This window comes from Eriocheir sinensis, chromosome 57, assembly GCF_024679095.1.
Source record: "Eriocheir sinensis breed Jianghai 21 chromosome 57, ASM2467909v1, whole genome shotgun sequence".
NCBI classification, from domain to species: Eukaryota; Metazoa; Arthropoda; class Malacostraca; order Decapoda; family Varunidae; genus Eriocheir; species Eriocheir sinensis.
Window position 1 is genome coordinate 5,923,269 of NC_066565.1, and position 24,744 is coordinate 5,948,012.

The 24,744-nt window shown below is 44.8% G+C and overlaps 1 long non-coding RNA gene across 2 annotated transcripts; it reads right to left on the minus strand.

Annotated features, from left to right (window-relative positions):
- Positions 1-359: 359 nt before the first annotated feature.
- Positions 360-9,445, minus strand: LOC126984734 (uncharacterized). 2 transcript variants are annotated; one of them, XR_007737520.1, is made up of 3 exons: positions 9,311-9,445; positions 8,380-8,441; positions 360-6,490 (listed from the first exon to the last, which is right to left on the minus strand). It is a non-coding gene; the product is annotated as an uncharacterized LOC126984734 (long non-coding RNA). The 2 variants fall into 2 exon arrangements; XR_007737519.1 differs by having other exon boundaries at positions 8,328-8,441.
- Between the last annotated feature and the right edge of the window lie 15,299 nt (positions 9,446-24,744).

Consider the following 24,744-nt stretch of genomic DNA (forward strand, 5'->3'; position numbering starts at 1 on the left):
GAGAGAGAGAGAGAGAGAGAGAGAATATCCATATCGCCGAGATATCCGCTCAGGCACTCAGTCTCAGCCTCACTCGTGTGAGGAAAGAAATGAGGGATACCATGAGCCACTGGCTAGTATTGGTACCGGTACCGAGCAGTCTGGTACCGGTACCGTACTGTACAGCTGGTACCGTTAGTACTGGTACTGGTACCGGTACTTGCCCACCCCTATAAATGTTGCGTAGCGTGGCAGCGTGGGCAGTGGGCACTGTATTGTTGTTCAAGTGGCGGAGAGAGAGAGAGAGAGAGAGAGAGAGAGAGAGAGAGAGAGAGAGAGAGAGAGAGAGAGAGAGAGAGAGAGAGAGAGAGAGAGAGAGAGAGAGAGAGAGAGAGAGTATCCATATCGCCGAGATATCCACTCAGGCACTCAGTCTCAGCTTTACTCGTGTGAGGAAGAAATCGAGGGACACCATGAGCGACTTGCTAGTATTGGTACCGGTACCGTACCGTATAGCTGGTACAGTTAGTACCGGTACCAGCCCACCCCTATTGTTGAGTAGCGTGGCAGCGTGGGTACTGTAGTTGTTGTTCAAGTGGCGCGCGGGAAGAACTGAGCTCAGCTGTGTGGCCGCTGCGCCGTGTGAGTCCAGTTGCTCTGGTTGCATCTGGTGGCCACTCCATAAAATATCGCGTATCAGTGAAAAAAAAACGTGTAAATTAAACATTTCTTTGGATTTTGGACCCCGCCTTATTTTAAAAAACGCGTAAACCAAACTCGCGTAAATTGAGAGTTACCTGTATAAGAAAACGGTAAAAGTTTGTTAGTGTTGCCTTCACTCTGAAAATCCAGGACTTCTAGCAAACAACTCCATCTAAAAATTAGAAGCAAAGTCACACCAGCCACAGAGCTTGATACTACTACCACGCTTGAAAAACCCGGCGTACATGACTAAACGATACATGTACGTACCTCCTTGAGACGACAAGTAATATATGAAGCCGAAAAGAACCTCACCATAACCAACTCTACGTAACCGTTTATCCCGAGCCTGTGCTGTCGTTGGGGGTCGGAAGAACTTAAAGTATATTGTCATTACGAACCAAGAGATGTTGAACTGTCTAAGTCTTCCCCTCTTATTAGACGACAAGTATACATAGTGGAAAAAATTCTTCATTATCCTTCGTAATAATATGTCCAGCGATGACTCACCTTTTCTTCCTTTCTTTTTCTCCTCCGTAACAGTCTTTTTATCTCGGTTTGATTCTCTCTTTTCCTTTCGTACACAAATCTTGCCGCGAGTCTTTCTCTTATGTATCACAAGTCCTGATGTACGTAATCTTTTCTCCTTGTTAACAGTCCTATCTTTAATCCTCCATTCTGCAATACATACCTCTATCTTTTCCTATGTAATAAAAGTCCTGCCGTTTATGTTTCTCCTTCGTAATGTAAGTCTCGTGGTAACCTTTTTCTCATCTGTAAGAATCCACCAGCAATCCTACAGCACTACTTCCTCTCCTCTGTAACACAAGGCCTACGGTAATACTCTCTCCTTCATAACACAAGTCCTACAGCAATACTTCCTCTCCTCTGTAACACAAGTTCTATGGTAATTCACTTTCTCTTTCGTAACACAAGTCCTACAGCAATACTTCCTCTGTAACACAAGTCCTACAGTAATACTTCCTCTGTAACACAAGTCCTACAGCAATACTTCCTCTGTAACACAAGTCCTACAGCAATACTTCCTAGGGTAGGCGGTGGCTGAACGGATAGCAAGACGGCCCCGCGTTCAGGAGGACGTGAGTTCAATTCCCGACCGGTGCCACCAAGCTGGGATTTTTCATCCGCCGCCGAGTGGCTTAAAACTACCCACATGCTGTCCAAAAGACCACCTATCAACCCGGATTCTAGATTTTAGGATTAAAGATGAGCTCCGGGAGGGCAGCATGAGCCAATGCAAGATGGCGCCATTATAAACACTCGCCTGCGCCAGAACGGGCTGGGCCGACCATCAGGACCCACCGGGAAGAAGCCTTGGACCGACCATCAGGATCCACCGGGAAGAAGCCTACCGGCGCAATAGGCCAAAAAAAAAAAAAGTCCTACAGCAATACTTCCTCTCCTCTGTAACACAAGTTCTAGGGTAATTCACTTTCTCCTTCGTAACACAAGTCCTACAGCAATACTTCCTCTGTAACACAAGTCCTACAGCAATACTTCCTCTGTAACACAAGTCCTACAGCAATATTTCCTCTCCACAACACAAGTCCTACAGCAATATTTCCTCTCCACAACACAAGTCCTACAGCAATACTTCCTCTGTAACACAAGTCCTACAGCAATATTTCCTCTCCACAACACAAGTCCTACAGCAATACTTCCTCTGTAACACAAGTCCTACAGCAATATTTCCTCTCCACAACACAAGTCCTACAGCAATACTTCCTCTGTAACACAAGTCCAATAGCAATACTTCCTCTGTAACAAGTCCTATAGCAATACTTCCTCTGTAACACAAGTCCAATAGCAATACTTCCTCTGTAACACAAGTCCAATAGCAATACTTCTTCTGTAACACAAGTCCTATAGCAATACTTCCTCTGTAACACAAGTCCTACAGCAATACTTCCTCTCTGCAACACAAGTCCTACAGCAATACTTCCTCTGTAACACAAGTCCTACAGCAATACTTCCTCTCTGCAACACAAGTCCTACAGCAATACTTCCTCTGTAACACAAGTCCTACAGCAATACTTCCTCTCCGCAACACAAGTCCTGCAGCAATACTTCCTCTCTGCAACACAAGTCCTACAGCAATACTTCCTCTGTAACACAAGTCCTACAGCAATACTTCCTCTCTGCAACACAAGTCCTACAGCAATACTTCCTCTGTAACACAAGTCCTACAGCAATACTTCCTCTCTGCAACACAAGTCCTACAGCAATACTTCCTCTGTAACACAAGTCCTACAGCAATACTTCCTCTCCGCAACACAAGTCCTGCAGCAATACTTCCTCTCTGCAACACAAGTCCTACAGCAATACTTCCTCTGTAACACAAGTCCTACAGCAATACTTCCTCTCTGCAACACAAGTCCTACAGCAATACTTCCTCTTCACAAGTCCTACAGCAATACTTCCTCTCCGCAACACAAGTCCTACAGCAATACTTCCTCTGTAACACAAGTCCTACAGCAATACTTCCTCTCTGCAACACAAGTCCTACAGCAATACTTCCTCTCCACAAGTCCTACAGCAATACTTCCTCTCCGCAACACAAGTCTTGCCGTCCCTGAATCGTAGAGCAAAGAGGGTCGTGCTGCTTCGCCCCTTAGTACGGCAGCGAGGCGAGCACTGACTGAGCACTCAACCCTAGATTACTATCGTTGTCTGGAATCCCGGCATGGGGAGTTAATTTGCATCGCGGAAGGAAATCTCTTAGACGTACGGTGCTGTACGGCCATGACATTTCAGTTAGCATTCTTCCCTTGGCGCGTGAGGTGGTGTGTTTGTGTTTTCCCCGTGCTTAATTCCTGAACTATTCCCAATTGTCCGGAAATCCGGACAACGACAGTAGTTATGACATATCAAGTGTTATACATAAGTTTTTCTGTAAAATGACCTTCCGAGTGTAAAATGCAACAAGAACAAAGAGAAGCGCTGTATGAGGTGCCCCGGGACAACACGGAGGAGCAAGTACCTGTGCAGGGGGTGCAAAGAAAGCATATGTGGCTGCCACCTGTACCTGTACTACAACACATGCAGCTTGAGGTGAGTGGAGGAAGATGTAATTATTTCAATATCATGATATTTTATTATTATTATTCAGTAGTGTTTTCCATATCTGTCACTGATGCATACATCTTCAACATCCTTTGTATTACATTTCTAATGTTCATCATTTATTTATTTTCATATTATTTCATTTTTTGAGGGGGGGGGGGGTAGATTTTTCTGTACATGAGTCTGCTCTGTACGACAGGTGGGATGCCCAGGAGGGAGGCGATGGAGACACGGAGGAGGACGATGTGTAGTTCTACCCGGCAGGACGTGTCAACCGTCCGTTCCCCTGCTGCCCACTAAACCCTTTAGTCAGTTTGTATATTTACATATTTGTTAATTTATTGTTTTTTGCTGCTGTGCTGCTGCTCAGATGCCCCAACGGATTGTATTCACTCCAGATATACCATATCTTACCATTACAGGTCTCACAGGCAGAACCAATGAGAATGGGAGAGGAAACAACATTTTATATTTAGTATTCAATATTCATATTATTTTTTTTTTCGCTGTTCTGTTGCTCAGATGCCATAACTGGTTGTATTCACTCCAAAATAAAATGTTTCACCATTACAGATCCCACAGGCAGCACCAATGAGAATAGGAGAGGGAACAGCATTATTTTTCATTTTGTATTCATTCTAAATTTTTCAACCTGTCCTACAGCAACCCGAGCGGCATAAGGGCTTCCAAGACTGGAACATTTCGGGGGACGTGTGAACTCCACGTGTGGCACAACTCAACACAATCAGCCAAAACAGTGCCTGGCAGTGGTGTCTTCATTAGGTAAGGGTAGTGTTTTTTTTAAAGTTTCACACATTTTTTTTTGTAATGTTATTTTTGTGTAATATGTAAAGTTTATAGGTCATAGAATTAAGAATGTATTCTAGTTTAAGTAAAAAATTTGTAATTAAACTTTGTACCATTCCTATATGTGTTTTCAAGCCCGCAAACTTTGTCCGTACTTCCGGACATCGATAGTAACCATGTTAGTCCAACAACGATAGTAATCTAGGGTTAATGTCGAACACAGCAAGTATACGTAAAGTCTTACTCTCCTAGTAATACAGATAAACGAATACATGTAATATGAATGTACGTGTGTATGTACTCCGACATGCATGACAACCCTAAACGACTCCGGGAAAATCGAAACTGCCATAACGATGCCTATGTACATGTGATGTAATGAAGGGGTAGCTGATGTAACCTTGTTTTGTCTCAATGCAGAGAAAGTAGAAACCCAAACTATCCACGTAACTTTATAAATAATAATACCATGTTCGAAAAATTACGCAATGAATGACTGGCTAATGTAATCTTGTCTTGAACTATAGAAAAACACATGTAATGAATGACTGGCTAACATAACCTTGTCTCGAACTAAAGAAAAACATATGTAATGAATGACTGGCTAACATAACCTTATGTTGATGTAAAGAAAAACATATGTAATGAATGACTGACTCGCGTAACCTTGTCTCAAACTAAAGAAAAATATATGTAATGAATGACTGGCTAACATAACCTTGTGTTGATGTAAAGAAAAACATATGTAGTGGATGACTGGCTAACGTAGCCTTGTCTCAACGAAGGCTAGCTAACGTAACCTTGTTACGAACTAAAGAAAAATATATTTAATGAATGACTGGCTAACGTAACTTTGTGTTGATGTACAGAAGAAGTGACAAAACAAATGACTAACATAACCTGGTCTCAGTGTTACAAAGGGCAGAGCAAGTTAATAGTGACAGAAATAAATGTTACAAAAGATTTAGCAAGCGAAGGGACAGGAGTACGCATTGCTACAGATGACACAGTAACCCAAGTGTGATAGGGATTATGATGTTACGGAAGATATGGTGACGTAAGTGACGAGGACCGAGCGTTACAGACAGCGTAGTGACTTAAGCATGACAGGGATTGTAGAAAGATTGTAGAAAAAAAGATACAGTAACTCAACAGTGACATAGATACGTAATGTTACTGAGGACATGGTAACTTATGTATGTTAAGAATCGTAATGTTGAAGTCGAACTTATAGTTAGTACTTAAGTGTCAAGATTCATCATGTTACAAATGGCATAGTACATGTTACAAAACATATACGTAACTTAAGTGCAAGGGATTTTACTAAGACAAAATACATAGTAACCGCAGCAATATGTATACGTAATGTTACAGATGGTGCATAACTCAAATAAAATAGATACGTAATGTTAAGACTCAGAAACCGAAGTGACATATACGTAATGTTACAGATAGCATAGTAACTTAAATTAAATGGATATGTTTTGTTTAAAAAGATTTAGTAACTGAAGTGACTTGTATACGTAATATTACAGACAGCATATATATATAGTAACAAATAAAATAGATAAGTAATGTTAAAAAGACTTACGAACTGAAATGACATATATACATATTATTACAGATGGCATAGCAACTTCAGAATAACAAGGATCGTAACGTCACATCTACGTAAAGACGAGAAATAAGCAAACACACCCACACACAAATGAAAATAAAAACACCGAAACACATACCCCAATCAAACACCTCCTCACTAAACATCCTTCTTCGACCGTCCATGTTGAGAGGAGGAGGAGATGAGAGTAGACGTGGAGCTGCCAGCGATGGAGTTGGCAGCTGCACCTCCGTCCTTCCCTTCGGCGGCTGTGGCGGGTGACTTATTGGCCGCTGCCGCCGCCTTGTCCATCTTCTCCTTCTGGTGGATTTGGTACTCAACAATGAGATGGCAGGTTAGCATGAAGAACACCCAGGGGGGAGGGGAGGGGAGGAGAGGGGAGGTTAGGTGAGGTTAGATGAGATAAGGTTAAGTTAGGGGAGGTTAGGTAAGGTTAGGTTAGTGGAGGTTAGGTATGGTAAAGTTATGTTAGGAGAGTTTAAGTTAGGTTAGGTTAAAGGAGGTTAAGTTAAGTTGGAGAAGGTTATGTAGTTTTCCAAAGGCCAAGAAAAGGGAGCAATTGCATTCTAATGACGTGAGATAATACAGCTTTACAGACAGAGCAACAAATTGACAATACACAAATTACGTATAGAAAGGATTAACTTAAGAAGCCTTTAAGAAAATCCAGCTTTCCAGACAGACAACAGATCTACGGAATATGCTACAAGACGTGTATGCCAAAAACACTCTCCGTTTTAAAGAAAAAATCTAAAAAGTTTCAAAAGATGGAACACTGACTATGACTTAATGATGCAAAGATAAAATTAGGTAAGACTTAAAACTGCAAGATATCATTAGCAAGAGACAGGAATACAACTTAACTATAGGGAATTACTAATGAGGGAGGGACAGGGAAAACAGTGACCATTAACCAGTGAAGAGAAAGGCAACAGGTGACAAATACAGGTTAATGAGCACACAGGTAACTCACTGGAAGCAAAAAGGTAACTAAACAGAGGAAATCATTAACGAGGGAACAGAAAAGGAAAACAAACAACAAAGAGACAACCAGGTAAAATACAGGTGACAAAATACAAGTTAAAGAGCACACAGGTAACTCACTAGAGGGCATAATTAACAAGCAGGATTGTTCACAGAGGAGGGGACTCGGACACAGGGACTTGGCCTCGGCTTACTATTATATATTACATGGAGGGTAGTAGTGTGTCCTTGAGCTATTATTAGTGACTAGCAACAAGGCAAATGCGTCCCCAACAGGGTTGTTGATTTTTAATATATATATATATATATATATATATATATATATATATATATATATATATATATATATATATATATATATATATATATATATATATATATATATATATATATATATATATATATATATATATATATATATATATATATATATATATATATATATATATATATATATATATATATATATATATATATATATATATATATATATATATATATATATATATATATATATATATATATATATATATATATATATATATATATATATATATATATATATATATATATATATATATATATATATATTAAGTTTAAGTTTATGGCCTGTAAGTGTGAGCACAGTCAAGGATCCAGATACATACTTGTTCAGTACTTGTTTGTAGTAGGTACAGGACCAGGTTTAGGACAGACAGAGTTGCCTGAAGTTGTCATTTTCATGACAGCATATTATATTATTACCATACAGAAGAATATCTACTTTTATTCTGTTATGGCTTGGTTGCTAACCTTGGTTATTATTATGATACATTGCCTGCCAAGTTAGTAAAGACTAAAGGACTGATTTTTTACCTAGTAAAAAACATATGGCAAGTTGGCAACATTAAAGCAAGAGGATATAATAATGAAGGATTTTTGTTTTTTGTTTTTTTTTGTATATACCTTGAAGAGAATAAATGAATCATTGCATATGAATAGGTTGTTTTACTTTGCCATCTTTGGAGCACTTCATTTAACTTATGGAATAATCAAATGATTTTTTAGTCAAAAAATCAAATGATTTTTTTAGTAAAAAAATCAATGATTTAATCATTGCCAACCCTGGTCCCCAATGACCCAAAGTGACGTCAAGGGAACAAAAACCACCTACCATATTAACGTGATATCATTATCATCATCATCAGTAGTAGCAGTAGACTTACATAGATCTTCAGACCATGCAGACCCTATGGAAGGAGGACAGGGAGGGAAGGAGGCGAGGGAGCTGAAGAAGGAAAGGAATAAATGATGAATAAATGAAGAACAAAGATGAAATAAAGTAGTGGGGCATAATGAAATGAGTAATGGAAGAATGAGATGAGTAGTGGAAGAATGAGATGAGTAGTGGAAGAATGAAATGAGTAGTGGAAGAATGAGATGAGCAGTGGAACAATGAGATGAGAAGTGGAATAGAGATAAGGAGACTAATGAAACCTTTATCCAGACATGACATGACATCGATATAATCCAAACCTTTGGATTAGTACACTGAGTAGACGTGAGAACATGGTCATAATAGGCGCACTTAACATAGCCGTAGCCGATCCAGGATTCAGGACATTTCCTAAGTTAATGGAGGTAATGTTATAATTGTATTTTGTAAAGAATCCTTATGACCAAAAACTAACTCAAATTATGAGTATTCTTTTACTCCCCGACCCTAAGCCCTCTGCGAGCTATTTTATGGGACTGCGCGGCTGCAGGCCGCCCTTGCCAGCAGAGGAGGCGACGCGCTTTCGTAAACATTATCCCCTATTTTCAAGAGTAAAAAAAAAGTCCTTGAATTGGATTTTCAAAGCGTTTCCATGACTGTTGAAGGTTTGTAGAAAAGATATATGAAGAGATACTGATGCTTCATAAAGTAGATTATGAGATACTGGCACGGACCTAATACGAATCTTTACCTAAAATAGTCACTCCACCAAGTCTGTACCCCACATTTGGTGATGTTCAGTGCGCCTATTATCACTTGCATCAGTGGTACTCTTGGGTGAAGCACACCACTGTAAGGCATTGATTCTTTTGCTGCAGCAATGGTTTATAAATACATGTTCCAGCTATTTTAGTGTTAGGTGACATTCTCTTGCCCCTCACCTCACAGAGGAGTAAGTAATTCACTGTAGCTGTGAGACTCAACCAGGCTCCAGGCCCAGGTGCAGCTGCCACAGCTGTGGAAAGTCAGCCATCAGTATTTCCCTTCCTCTTCTTGCTGTGGCTCCTCTCCTTTTATCACTTCACAGGCAAGCCTTCTTTCTTCCTTGTCTTACAAGATCACTTTTACCTCTCCTTCACTTCCCTTTCCCTATCAGGCTCAGCTGCTGCTAACATCCTGGTCACTATAACTACTGTAGGCAGACACACTTCAGAAGTGGATCTTCATGTGCTTGGCAATGTCATCCCTTGTCTTAAAGAGCTTTCCACAAACATCACACTTGAACTCTCTAAGGCCATAGTGCCTGAAGACATGTCGATTGAGTGTTGACTTCACACTGAACCTCTTCCCGCACTCTTCACACTCATGACTCTTTACACCAGTGTGTGTAAGGGTGTGTGTATCAAGGTCACTCTTCCGGATGAACTTTTTCCTACATTCCTTACATTCATAGTTCTTCACACCAGTGTGTGTAAGGGTGTGTTCATCAAGGTGACTCTTCCGGATGAATTTTTTCCCACATTCCTTACATTCATAGTTCTTCACACCAGTGTGTGTAAGGGTGTGTCTATAAAGGTTACTCTTCTGGTTGAATTTTTTCCCACATTCCTTACATTCATAGTTCTTCACACCAGTGTGTGTAAGGGTGTGTGCATCAAGGTTACCCTTTTGCCTGAATTGTTTCCCACATTCCTTACATTCATAGTCCTTCACATCAGTGTGTGTAAGGGTGTGTGTATCAAGGTCACTCTTCCGGCTGCATTTTTTCCCACATTCCTTACATTCATAGTTCTTCACACCAGTGTGTGTAAGGGTGTGTCTATCAAGGTCACCCTTCCGGATAAATTTTTTCACACATTCCTTACATTCATAGTTCTTCACACCAGTGTGTGTAAGGGTGTGATATCTGAAGCCTTGCCTTGAGGCAAATTCTTTTCCACACTCCAGACACACAAACTTCCTCTCTCCTTTGTTGCTGGAGTTGCCAGCAGCAAGTTGCTTCATCTGCTGACCACTGACCCTCCTGCCCCCTGCAGCAGTCTGCTCCTGCTTGTCCTGGGTACTCATGCTTCTTCTTCTTCTAGGGTGTTCTAGGGGGTTGTTAAGCAGTAGACTTTGTTCTTCTTCTGGGGTGTTCTAGGGGGTTGTTAAGCAGTGGACTTTCTTCTTCTGGGGTGTTCTAGGGGGCTGTTAGGCAGTGGACTTTCTTCTTCTGGGGTGTTCTAGGGGGCTGTTAGGCAGTGGACTTTCTTCTTCTGGGGTGTTCTAGGGGGCTGTTAGGTAGTGGACTTTCTTCTTCTGGGGTGTTCTAGGGGGCTGTTAGGCAGTGGACTTTCTTCTTTTTCTGGGGAACACTGTTCTAGGGGGCTGTTAGGCAGTGGACTTTTTTCTTCTCCTTCTGTGGTGTTTTAAAGGGCTGTTAGGCAGTGGACTTTCTTCTTCTTCTGGGGTGTTCTAGGGGGCTGTTGGGCAGTGGACTTTCTTCTTCTTCTGGGGTGTTTTAGGGGGCTGTTGGGCAGTGGACTTTCTTCTTCTTCTGGGGTGTTTTAGGGGGCTGTTAGGCAGTGTTGTTGTTGTTGTTGTTATGGCTGGGGAGAAATCTCAAGCCACCTGTGACATCAAGATTATGTGCCGCGGCCACTAGTCGCTCACATGAGCCCTGGTGTCGTCTTGTGAGGGCCTCACAGGCTGCCACGTCTTCCTGAGGAAGGCGCAGGTGGGGCGGGTAGCTGCGCTCTTCCTGCCGTGAGGGGTGGACGTCTGCCGCCGCCAGGTCCAAGGTGGCCGCCACGTCCAGGGAGGGAGGGAGTTGGTGTCGTGGCGGCACTCGCTGGGAGTGGAGGCGGGGCAGTGTAGCAGCAGCAGGAGGTGCCCAATGGTCTCCTTGACGGTCCTGCAGCAGCAGCAGCAGCAGGAGGTGCTCAATGGTCTCTTCGACGGTCCTGCAGCAGCAGCAACAGGAGGAGGTGCTCAATGGTCTCTTCGACGGTCCTGCAGCAGCAGGATGTGCTCAATGGTCTCCTCGACGGTCCTGCAGCAGCAGCAGCAGCAGGAGGAGGTGCTCAACGGTCTCCCCGACGGTCCTGTAGCAGCAGGGGCAGTGACTCCCCATTGAGGACCTTCTTCTTCTTCTTGGGTGTTTTATGGGGCTAGTTAGGCTGTGGGGCCACAGCCTCTAGAGCCCCGTAAGTGGTCGTCGTTATCAGGTGTTGTTTTTTGTGTTGGCCGTCCTGTTACCAAGGGCCAGCCAGGCGGCGGTGTTGTTGTCCCGGCAGTGTTGCCAATGCCAACTGCTCCTCAAACGCGCTACTTTGGACCCAAACCCACTGCACCATTTTTTTCAAAGTACATTTCCACACCGGACGAAATATATCTTACCTGCTGGTTGACTGTACCAGGGTAAAAAGAGGACAGGGTTAGACCGATTTAATCCTTCTGCACACGCCTGTGACGTGAAGTGACCGCGTGGCAGGGGAGGGAGGGAGGGAGGGAAACGTGGACCGGAGGGGTAACTATATACGGGGTGTTAGTGAGCGTCACCGTCAAACTCTGAGGATCACTTGTATAATTAAAATTTAATCTATATTGTTCAATATCTATATTGGTAAAATTGCTTAGTTAGTGAGATAAACGTCAATCAAGAATTGCAGCGCAACAGAGTAACCATTACAGCACTAATTTCCCAACATGTTACTTAACCATTACAATAAGTAGTTAAACAAAGAAGTGGTTCCAGGATTGTTTGTTTACATGTTATAATTGATTTCAGGCATGTATGCAAAGATACGTTGTCATTAAGATGTGTTTATTAGAAACGTAGCACCTTCCTAATCAGACGTAGCACGAGACAATGTTATTCATTTGTAACAATGTTCACAACCTGTATTATTGAAGGTGTTGGGTGGTTCAGATGTTACTCATTCAATACGATCGACTAGAATTCGAATTACAGAAATATGGTCAATGATTTAGACACGAACTAACGTTAATTAGGAATATGCAACAAGCTGGCCAAGATTGCGCTCAAGTTTTCACCAGGTAAGACTTCTCGGGCATGACTGTCTCTGTGCGAGTAGTAAAGTTTACTAGAGCCTCCGTAATCATTCATTATGTCAGTTTGCTGTGTACCTACTTTATAACGATCAAACCTATATAGAAGTCAGATGCTTATTCTGCCTTACCTCACCAATGCCCGATATTGAACTTAAAACGCAGCACTGTCCTTTTACTGCTGAACAAACTGTTTGCTGCATAAATACTGAAGATATGATTCTTCTCTGTGTTACCTTACTGATCATATTATGCATTAACATGCATGCTTGGGATGAAGAGAATCCTCATGTCTTATGGCGACGAGGGTACTGGAGTATCGATTTTCCACAAATGTATGGTGCGGCATAATAATTAAGTGATTTCATTGTAGGTCCATATGTGTATCGTGGTCACTTATCAGGCCCTGGGTACCGTGAATTCTTAGAACAAGAATTATCATTATTACTAGAGGATGTACCTTTAGCAGAGCGCAGATCATCATATGGTACATGCACAATGGTACACCTGCACACTCCAGCATGATTGTGCGGGAATACGTCGACGCCAAGTTTCCCGGCAGGTGGATAGGAAGCTGCGGCCCCATTCCCTGGCCGGCACGATCACCTGATTTAAATCCCATAGATTTCTACCTGTGGGGCCATCTAAAATCGATGTTGACGGTTGACACCGAGGAGGAACCTACTTCTACTAATTTAGGCTGCTTTTCATCATGTACGTAATACACCTGGAGTATTTGAGCGAGTGCGGCAGTCTTTGAGTCGTTGATGCCAGTTATGTTATTGAAGTTTGAGGGAGACATGTGGAACAGTTGCTGTAATGCACAGTATGTATTTACTATAGGCTGTTTCGTTAATTTACACGAGTGTTTTCATGGTTTAATTTCCCTGGTTTCACCGATTTTTACTTCTTGTTAACATCATTTTCTCAGTGAACCCTTAATTCTCGAAATAGTTTGGGGAACTGAGTGCTATTTGTTAATAAATTGGGTAACAGAATGCTATTTTTTAGTAATCATAACCAGTTTACTTTTCTTACGTATACGCTGATGGTAAGAACTCCTGCAATGTAATCATAACCAATGAATAAATGTTTCAAAATGTTTCAGGGTTAATATGAAAATGGCAGTGTATAATCAGTTGGTCGTTGACGTGATGGCCATTTGTTGTTTGTAATGCCATGTTATTAAAGTTCAAAGAACGTTCTATTACTTGAAGACCACAATATGAACTGTATTTTCATAACTCAACCTAAACTATGGGTAGTGCGCACATATAAAACAACTGGATGAGGGTGAGAGGAAGAGAGCATGAGGCCCGAGGCGCCAGTGTTCGTATAGTAGCATCTTCCATTTAGCATAATCCGTTTCTGGGTCGTGATCTGGCGTGTTCCATTTAGCGGAACCGATCAGCTGACGCCGCAGCCTGCACCCATTTTAGAGGATCTGGGTGACCCGGAGGGACCCTACTGCCGAGCAGGGTTAGCCAGATCACTTTCGACCCAAGACCCAGGCCAGGACCAAGACTATCGCCGCCGCCGCCATTTGCATGCCTTATTTCGCATATTTGGGTATTTTTTGCTACAACCACTGCATCCAGGTGGTGCCTGGTGATCCGGAATTGTAGGTACTCTATGCCAGTTACATATTTACCCATAGATATGTGCCGAAAACCATGAATAGTAAGTTAAAAGTGGTGCAGTGGGCGGGGCGTTGAAATTTTCATTTCGGGCCCAGCAAGAGGCCTGTAGTGGCTTTAAACGAAAACAGTTGGATGAATAGATGTGTGGAGAGCCATATATGTATGGCGGGGCAAGGGTTTTGTGGCCGGGCGAGGGAGGGGAGCGAAACGCGACGGCTGTGTTTTATATAGAATAGCACCCACCCGGGTGTCAAATTGGCGCTGTGTCCAGGGGTAATGGGCTCCCTCCCACCACAGGCTCAAGGGCCAATGCGACGGAGATGAGCACCGAGGCCACGCGCTGCTATAGCATATGCCCCCAACTTTACTTTTACCTTACAGTGACTGACGGGTTTATTGCCGATACATGTTGACTTATTATTTATCATTACCTACCCAGTTAATTTTCATCATCATTGGTAACCCCCATTTATGCATAATGTAAAGATGAATCGTTTGTTTCAGTGACTTTGTGTTATTTGGGTCACTGATATCACAAAAAATACCAGTTAGGTTAGATTATCAATGAGTGAAGCAGTAACAATTCAATATTATATTTAAATGGTAATCAATCGGGCAAAACTTAAGAATAACCACTCCAAACCAATATTCGTATTAATTTAGCACGTGAAAGAATTATTATTATAATGCATTTTCGTATACGTTTTACCTTGGGGAGGGGCCAGGGGGGCAAGCCTCTTTAATTATAGAGTTAGGTGGCTCGGATTTTCTAAGTCCATTGTTATTGTTTCACAACCGCCTCTATACACAGACTGAGCCTCATACCTGCCTTGCAGTGCGCGCAGGTCGTAAAGTTCGGTTGGAGTAGTTTAAATATATTTGACATGTGGCGTGGCCCATCAAAACTTATGCGCCGCGGGACGGATTGGGAGGGCGGCGGTGGGGGGAGGGGGAGGGGGGCAGTATGCCCACCATCTGATGAGATGCCTGACACTTTTCAACAGATTGAATGCTAGGTCATATTGGAATAGACTACAAGAGTATGCATTAGGGACTTTCCTTACTTTCGAGACTTGAGAATTTTTCCTGATTTAGGATTTTTCCAGGAAATTTTGGAAGGCCATTTTCAGTGATATGGGCTCTCCAATACTCCGGTTCCCCACAGGTCCCCAGGTTTGTCTTGGGGGGTAGGGGGGGCTGGGGTGGTGGAGGGGGTGGAGTGGTAATTCTTGAGATTTACCGTGGTTCTCCCGTCACGCTGGTCGCGGGTTCAAGATAAGTACAAGATAGCTAATAATGCAGCTATAGGTCCAAATAGGTTAAGTTTCCTAAATGACAAGTTTTGTTTAAAATTATATTCCATCATATTTTTGTTGCCGAGGTATAATTTGAAGCCATGAATAGTATTTCAATTGTCGTAGAAAGTATCCAATTTGGATTATCAATATACAGTCATCTATCAAAGGTGGCATATGCTGGGGTGTGTGTCGCCTCACCCACCCTACAACACCAAGTCCGAGGGTCCCTCTGGACAAGTCTCCATGCAGGGCCCCCTTTCATTCTGAGTACCTCCTGGCAGGATTTATCAACTTGCTCAAGTCACAAACTCTGTAGGTGTCATTATTAGTTTCTTCTGATCTTTGAGTGAGTCAAAACTGTAAAGTTAACATGTACCCAGTTATGATAATCATTATTAATAGTTTCGTGTATTTTTTAATTTCGTGTCAACGTGTTCCATCAATGTCCCCAATCACACCTGGGAACCCAGCAATGTCTTGAAATTCAGTTTCTTTCTTGATTAATCTGTGTAATAAGAAAAAAAACCAATTTTTGTACCTGTTGATAATTGTGCTCAATGTTTTTATTAGTTAAATAAATGCATTTGTACAGTTGTTTTGCTTTATTTTCTTATGCCGGAGGATAGAATTGATCTTGATTTTCATGATCCTATTTGTGCTGAGTGAATGAGAGAGTTATAGTTCAGCAGTGTTATCATTAGGTAAGGTTGGAGGCATTTGATAAGCTGTGTGTTGTCTTGATCTTGACAAGTAATGCACAGGGCACCAGTACAGGTGCATAACACGGATATTTGTGTTGGCTGGTGGGGGAACTGGGGTGCCGAGTGTGTAGGGAAGGGAAATGAATAGGTGTACTACTAGTTAGTCTTGGTGTGTTGTGACAAGTGAGTGTGTATTTGTTTTCTGAATGAGTCTATTGTACCACAGTCTAAAGTCTGTAGGGGGAGGCTGTTCCAGTCACGTGTGGTGCGTGGAAAGTATGAGTCCGTACATGTGTCAGTGTTTGTGTGATATGTTTGGTATTTTTGGCTGAGTGTGTTACGAGTACGCTGACTGTTTGCGTCCTGTAAGTATGTGTGTGGGTCAATGTCAATGTAAGTGTATGTGATCTTGTACAGAATTTTAAGTGTGTGCTTGTCTGCACATGTGAAGAGGTTACATATTAATCTGTTGTTTGATCTGTGTTATGATGCCTGGTGTTCAAGTTCATTGTTTATAATGAACCGAGCCACCTTGGTGTTGATTAGTGCTAACTTATAAATGTTTGTGTGTGTGTAAGGATCCCACACCATGGAACAACATGCTAGTGTTGGTCTCACAAGTGTGTTGTTCATCAGCGCTTATTTGTCTCTGGCCCTTAAGCCTGTGTCAAGTGAGAACCTATTACCCTGGGACACAGGCAAGTATCTAATGTCTAAGTTAAAAGTGTTTGCTTTCCCAGAAAACCCATTTATCCATCAGCCTGATAGGGTATCAGGACACCTCCCGAAATTGATCTTTCTTTCGGCCACCTCTTTTAATTATTTTTTGGGAGCAGCGAGTAGTGGGCTTTTTTTATTATTGTTTTCTTTTTTGGTGCCCTTGAGCTGCCTTCTTTGTTGTAAAAAAGGGAAGATGAACAGGTGGTGTGCCATCTGCTTAGGCTGGGCCTATGAATTTTAGAGTAAAAGAGTCGACATTAAGATGGTACAGCAAGACACAGAAGCTAGAGGGAGTAGACTGGCATGTAGGAGACTGGGGGAGCAAGCTGATGTTTAAAGCAAGAACGAGAACCCCGCAGCTAAATGGCAGGAATAGGGAAGGGTGAAACCAGAACTGTAGCTGTAGGACAGGGGAGAAAGAATCGGTGGAACACCTAATAGTAGAATGTAGCAACTATGAGAGGCAGAGAGGGGAGTTATTAGTAGCACCAGGGAGGAGTGGGCTAAGAGGCTGGAGGAGGACAACGGGGCCATCGCACGGTACGTGTTGGATGGAGATGCAGTGCTGGGAAAAAAGGGCACAAATGGTTAAGTGCACGGATAAGCAATGTCAGTAAGTTATTCCAGCAACAAACTGAAAAGTAAAGTGTGATAGTATATTGCAGTGAAGAAAAATTAAGCTACACAGCACAATTGAAAGGAAAAGTGTGTGAATAAACAGGAGAGACGCCCGAGAGGAGGAGGACAGGTCAAAAGAAGAAGAGGAATATTTGTTTACATAGCCGCCTAAATGCGTTCCATTTACGGCGCGAAAACCCGGACATTGGTCTGGGTTTATCCCCGAACCTGGTTCCGGGTTTTGTGTCAAATGGAAGATGCTATAGGTAGGCCCAACCTATGGCGAGAAGTGCGTTCACGGTTATAAGCTCACGTATCTTTGTAACTAAGCATTTTTACCAAAACGGATATAGAATATTAGTTTACTTTTAACTATACAAGTGATCATCAAAGTTTGACGGTGACGTTCACGAACACCCTGTATATGGCACTTATATAAATAAAACTATCGTCTGCCAGTGTGGGTTTTTATTTACACCAAGAATATCACGTCAGTGTGATTAGCTCATTCTATTATGGCAGCTTGCCTTACTCGCACATCCGCGGATGGGAACCTAATTATTTGTCAAAGTTGTTGTTAAGCGCACAGTTATTTAATGCTTTAATTACTTTCTGCCCCTGAAAGATCAATTGGTAGATGAATTGTAGTGCGGCGACTTTGCCTGATGAACGAGCCTCCCATAACCCACTTAGGGCCGCTTTCACAGTCATTTCGTTTGTTTTGATCGTTACCAATGGTGGTTATCGTCGCTATAGTATTTCCACGTAAAACTGGCCGATGGGGTAGTGGCGGCTGCAGGGTTAGCCTAGCCACGCACCTTGCCACACTCTCAACACCTCTCGCTTCCTCTGCAGCCGCCACTACCCTATAGACCAGTTTCACGTGGAAAACTATAGCGTTAATCGCCGCCATTGGTAACGATCAAAACAAACTAAGTGACTGTGAAAGCGGCCCTTAGCCAGGGCTGCCGTTTGGCGGAAATTCGTCTGCTAAACGGAAGCAGACGACGCAGTGCTGCCACTCTTGATTTTATAAAAAAACCAAGAATCATCGGTAAAATACTCCAAGATGAACTAAAAAAACCCAAGATGGCCGTTTATATATTAAAACTCAAAATACAAACTCTTTCTTACCTTAATATGCATACACCTGAAGTGGGGGTTCCTCATCACTGTCGTCATCATCAGGGTCAGGTGAATGCAGAATTGCCATTTCCACTTTTGAGCACATATCCTTGTAGCGCTGATGGCATTTTCCAGTTTTCAAGTCGCTAAGCAGTACTTTTGATGGCTTCCAGTCATAACAAGATACCCCCTGTCTAGCGATGGCCTGTTAGCCGTTAGCACACCACCCACACCAGACTGACAGACACTGACGAACCAGCCGACGCAGACAATGCGGCGCCTGTATTCTGACGAGAATGGTACGTGTAGTATGACAAAGCGATGTTTCGCGCCCGTATTCTGACAAGTATGGTTCGTGTAAAACAAGAAGGCCAAAACGCTGCGCACTGTTATTCTGACGAGTTACACATGAGTTACGTGAGTAACGTGACGATGAACGAGATAATTACATAAAAGAACAGGAACGGCAAATCAGTTGGGAAAATTTGTCTAACATAATATTCGAACAATCCTACGGAAACAGTTTAGTCAGGTCTGACTCCGTTTTTCTCAGCAGAGGTGTCCGAATCTCAAACCCAACGACTTCAGTCGACAATATAGTACATTTATAATTTACACTGACGAAAATATGTAATGTTATTTACATAAATATTGTTTTTTTCCTATTATTATCACTATGTATACGTATTTTATTTCATTAAATATCTGATACTGGAGGAAATGGGGAAAAATACATGAATTTCATTGCCATGACCAAAAAACCAAGATTTCCTGAATTTAACTGAAAAAAATCCAAGACTCCAAGCTTGGAGCAGAAAAACCAAGATCTAGTAGAAAAATCCAAGGAGTGGCAGCACTGAGACGACGCTCTACGGACATGACGTCATCTACGGAAAAAAAAATTCCGTTTCCTCTTCATTTCTTTATAAATGCTAAATATTTTTTTTATTAAGAATATTAGTTCTTATGATTTTCCCACAATATTATAGATATATGCAGCTACATGAATGTGCCATATTTTCCTGATAATCAGCAAAAATGACCTCATTTTCCTAGACGAGGTATCGTCAGCTACGGAAATCATTCCTTCGACCACTTTAGCTATATTCTTCACTGGAGTAAGGCTTCATAAAGGTAAGAAATATAAACTTTAGAGCTTTCTACTTTAGTGTTAGTGATAGTATTGTTATGCCGGACGTGTTACTTGGGTTCCGTGTCACCGTCAGGAGACTCCGTGGGAGGGAGATATGTAAACACTTTGCACAGTTTCTGTAGTTTAATGTTCTTCCTTAGTAGTACACTTCACTCTGACTCTTCACTTACCACTAGCTTACTATCACTGGGACTGGCCCTCTCTCGCCCTCTTCTCCTATATATATCCAGAACAGTACAGTCTAGAATATTACAGTATATTTCAGATCATACAAGAACATGTAGCAAAAATATATGCGAGTTGGCAACACTTCCCGCCTGGCGCCTGGCCGCGCCCGTGGGCGCGGACGGCCTGCCTTATCCCCGCCCCTTTTGCTCGTTTCTCCGGGAGCCTTCTAGAGGCCTATGGTCGCCGGGGGAAGCTTCCAGCACAACACTATCCCCCCCTCTTAATTGTGATCGTCCCGATCACACACTTAACTATGTACAAACATAAGAGAATTAATCAAAAACATAATAATCGTCGTATCGCTGTGGACGCCTGCGTTGTCTCTGTCTTCTGTTCGTTGCCTCCTGCGCGTCTGTCTCCTGGTGCGCCTCGTCGTCGTCCGCTTCTTGGGGTGTCCCTGGAACATCTGCCGAAGCCGGGAGGTTATCTCCTCGGCTGAAAGGGCCAGGAGGCCTACGTCGTCGTCGACCTCCTCTCGGTCCTGGACGTCCCTTGCGTTTTCGTCGGCTGCTGGGTGTCTGTAGTTGTTCCAGGTGTAGTTTCCCGGACCGTGGTACCTCCATAGGCGGTTGACGTGGACAACTTTCGGATTCGGTAAGTCACGTCGGAGAGGCGTTCTAGCACAGTGTAAGGGCCTTCCCAGGGCTCTGTAACTTCGGAGACTGTCCTTTCTTCCTCTGCGGGTTGTAAAGCCAGACTCGGTCTCCTTCCTTGAAGTCAACGTGGCTTGCCCTCATATTGTAACCGCGCTTCATGGCCTCCCCGGAGAACTTCAAGGCACCTCGGACTTGATGGTGCACCTCTTCCAGCCGTTCCTCTAGTTGACGGGCAAAACTGGAGGCGTCCCTTGGAAGGCTTTCCCCAGGAGGCCTTCCTGTCAGTAGGTCCACCGGCAATCGCAGCTCACGTCCAAACATCAGCTTTGCCGGTGAATACCCCGTAGTCTCGTGGGCGGCAGACCTGTAGGCCATGAGAAGCGCAGGCAGCTTCTGATCCCATGAAGACTGATCATTGTTGCACTGCTTGGCCAACTCCTGGCCCAGCGTCCAATTAAACCTCTCCACCATTCCATCTGACTGTGGGTGCAGAGGGGTGGTCCGGGTCTTCTTGATACCCAGAAGCTTGCAGCACTCAGCAAGGACTGTTGACTCAAAGTTCCTTCCCTGGTCGGAATGGAGCTCGTTAGGCACACCGAAGCGACAGAAGAACTCCTCCACCAAAACCTTGGCGATGGTAGTGGCTTCCTGGTCAGGGATGGCGTAGGCTTCCGGCCACTTGGTGAAGTAATCCATTGTGACACAGATGTACCTATTTCCGTTCGTCGTCAGAGGCAAGGGTCCTGCTATATCCACTGCCACCCGTTCCATGGGGGCTCCAACCTGGTATAGTTGCAGTGGGGCACGGTGACGCTTCTTGGGGCCCTTCTTTGCACAGCACACCTCACACGCGTGACACCATTCTTCCACGTCCTTCCTCATGCCAACCCAGTAGAACCTTTGGCGCAGGCGACTCAGTGTCTTCTTTACCCCTAGGTGTCCGCTGGTGATGCTGTCATGCATTTCTTTCAAGACGCCTTCCCGGGACTTCACAGGTAACACCGTGGACCAGTAGTGGTCAAGACCATCATGAGAGACCCAGCGTCGCTGCAACACCCCGTCGTCTATCCGAAGAGTGTCCCACTGAGTCCAGTAATTCTTGGTGGTAGGGCTTTCTCGAGATGACTTCCCACCCAGGTCGCGTTGACGACTGACTCAGCCACTCCATAATTGGTCTCAGATCTCGGTCCTCCCGCTGCAGTTTTCCCAAGTCTTCCCATGGCACCTCCGCTGTCTGTTCCACTGTAGTGCGGCGGCACATATTCTGGACGCTTTCCCTCTGGAGGCAATGTTGACACTCAGGTAGGCAGGGGCGCCGGCTCAAGCTGTCCGCGTTACCGTGTGTTAGTCCAGATCGGTGCACAATAGTATAGTGATGCTGCTCTAGTTTACCTATCCAGCGAGCAAGCTGGCCCTCAGGGTTTTTCAGTGACTTCAGCCACCGCAATGCAGCGTGATCCGTGCGGATGGTGAAAGTTGCACCGTACAAGTAAGCATGGAAAAAGTCAAGGCTCTTGACTACTGCCAGGAGTTCTTTCCGGGTCACGCAATAGTTTTTCTCGGCTGGAGTGAGCTTCTTGCTGAAGTAGGCCACAACCCGTTCCATGTCGGCACATGCCTGGGACAGCACTCCACCAATCCCCTCATCACTGGCATCACAATCCAGTATAAAAGGCTTAGAGGGGTCTGGGTAGGTGAGTACGGGCGAGCTGATGAGGGCCTCCTTGAGCTTCTCAAAGGCAACCTGAGTTTCCGCTGTCCACTCAAACTTGCGCCCCTTCTTCGTCAGGAGGTGCAGTGGTGCAGCAATCGTAGCGAAGCCTTTCACAAACCTGCGGTAGTATGAGCACAACCCGAGGAAGCTCCGCAGCTCCTTCACGTTGGTGGGTGTCGGCCAGTCCCTTACCGCAGCCACCTTCTCAGGATCGGTGCGTACTCCAGCCTCGCTCACGATGTGTCCCAAGTATTGGACTTCCTTTTGGAACAGACAGCATTTCTTCGGGCTGAGCTTAAGGTGTGCAGCTCTAAACCGGGCGAAAACCTCTGATAGCCTTTTCATCTCCTGCTCGAAGGTCTGGCCAAAGACAATCACGTCGTCGAGGTAGATGAGTGCCGTCTTCCAGTGAAGTCCCTCCAGCACCCTCTCCATCAGCCGCTCGAACGTGGCCGGCGCGTTGCACAGGCCAAAGGGCATGACCTTAAACTGCCACAGGCCTTGACCGTAGGAGAAGGCTGTTTTCTTTGTCCTGCTCCGCCATTTTGACTTGGTGATACCCAGACTTCATATCCAGTGTTGAAAACCACTTGAGCCCACCAAGGCGTCGAGCGTGTCGTCGATCCGTGGGAGTGGGTATGAATCCTTGATGGTGAGATCGTTGAGGGCTCGGTAGTCCACGCAGCACCTGAGGGAACCGTCCTTTTTCCTGACGAGCACTACAGCAGACGCCCACGGGCTGCTGGACCGCTCGATTAACCCTTGTTGCCGGAGGTCATCCATTACCTCATCCATCTCCTTGCGACGGGCTGGTGCCATCCTTCGAGGAGCTTGCTTCACTGGGCGGTGGCTACCTGTGTCGATGTGGTGCTCTACCAGGTCCGTACACCCCAAGTCCAGGTCTCCTGTGGAAAACACATCTGCATTTCTCACGAGAAGCTCCCTGAGCTGTTCCACTTGGGGTTCCTCTAGACACTTGGAGCTCCTGTCAAACAGATCGCGCAGGTAGTCAGGCAGCTCCTCCTGGGGCTTCGTCAGGGTTCTCCTGCAGACACAGGTTCTTGGTTTCTGGTCGATCTCTTGGCACAATCCCACCATGGTCCCTTGTTTTATTTTCTTTGGGCTGAAGGAGACATTGGCCACGACGACAGGCACTTCCGCTGCAGCAGGGTCTACCAAAGTACTTCCTACAATCACCCCGTTTTCTACCGGGCATCGACTTCCACTCTACCACACACAGGCTAGCCGGGGGGGGGTCCCCGTAATTTTACAGGGTAACAGCATCTCCGACCTCGGAGGAATAATGGTGGTGCACTTGACCGTCACTGGCAGGTCTTCCTTGTTCACAGTCGTCAGTGGCACCCTCCTTCCTCCTACAGTCAGCTGCTTAGCGCGGAAGTCCAGCTCGCACCTGTGGGAGACAAGATAATCCATACCTAGGATGCAGGGGTCATCCATGTCGGCCACGTACACAGAGAGGAACTCTTCCTTTCCTCCGAGCTCAAACTTCACGTCCACTGGGCCTCTGAGCTCTGCGTAGTGTCCTGTGACTCCGCACAGTCGATGCGGCGTCTTAGGAAGCCGACGATGACTCACCACGTCATGCCGCACCAATGTGCGTTCCGAGCCTGTGTCGACGACCACAGGCCACAACACTCCGTCAACCTTGCCCTCCACTTGGCAGCTTGTCATGGTGGTTCTCCTGCACACTGATATCTTCGGGGCATGTACAGGACAGACTGGTCGTTGCCCCCGTGAACCAGTCCTTCTTAGTTTCCCGAGTGGTGGTCCCTCGTTGGGGGCACATTTTTCCGACACTCATTCTTCCAGTGCCCCTTTTCTCCACAGGTCCAGCACTTGGGTCCTTCCCTGGGCTTCTTCTTAGCGGCACCTTCATATTCCTTCTTCCTCTTATAGCATTCGTTCTCCTTGTGCCCAACCTTCTCGCAGTACCAGCACGTTCCTTGGAACCTGTCTGTGTCGCTGACAGCGCCCTTTCGTGCCCTAAAGCCAGAAGTCGAGTCGTCCCTGAAGCTTGATAAGCTAGACCTAACAAAGGACTCAAACTCCATGGCACGTGCCAGAGCTTCCTGCATTGATGTTGGCTTAGCTTGGTTCACTTGTATCTTCAGCTGAGGGCTGTCCAGGGCATCGATGAATTGATCACGCAGCAAAACCGTCAGCAGGTCAGGGTGGCACCTGGGTATGCCTTGTGCGCCATGCTCTCAAGGTCCTGAGCGAGTTCCTGGAGAGACTCGCCGCGCCTCCTGTTGCGGGTTCTGAACCTAACCCTGAAGAGCTCGCTCTGGTGCTTGGTCCCATATCGTTGCTCCAGCGCCTGTGCCAGCCCGCTGTAGCTGCCCTTTGTCGCATTGTCGAGCTGAGCAAGGACCTCCAGCGCCGCCCCTTTCAGGCTAGTGGCCAGCTGTACCGCGCACTCTTGGTCATCCCATCCGTTCCGAGCTGCCAACAGCTCAAACTGAGCGCGGTAAGCCTCCCAGGAGACCTTGCCATCAAACTCCTGAGGCTTCT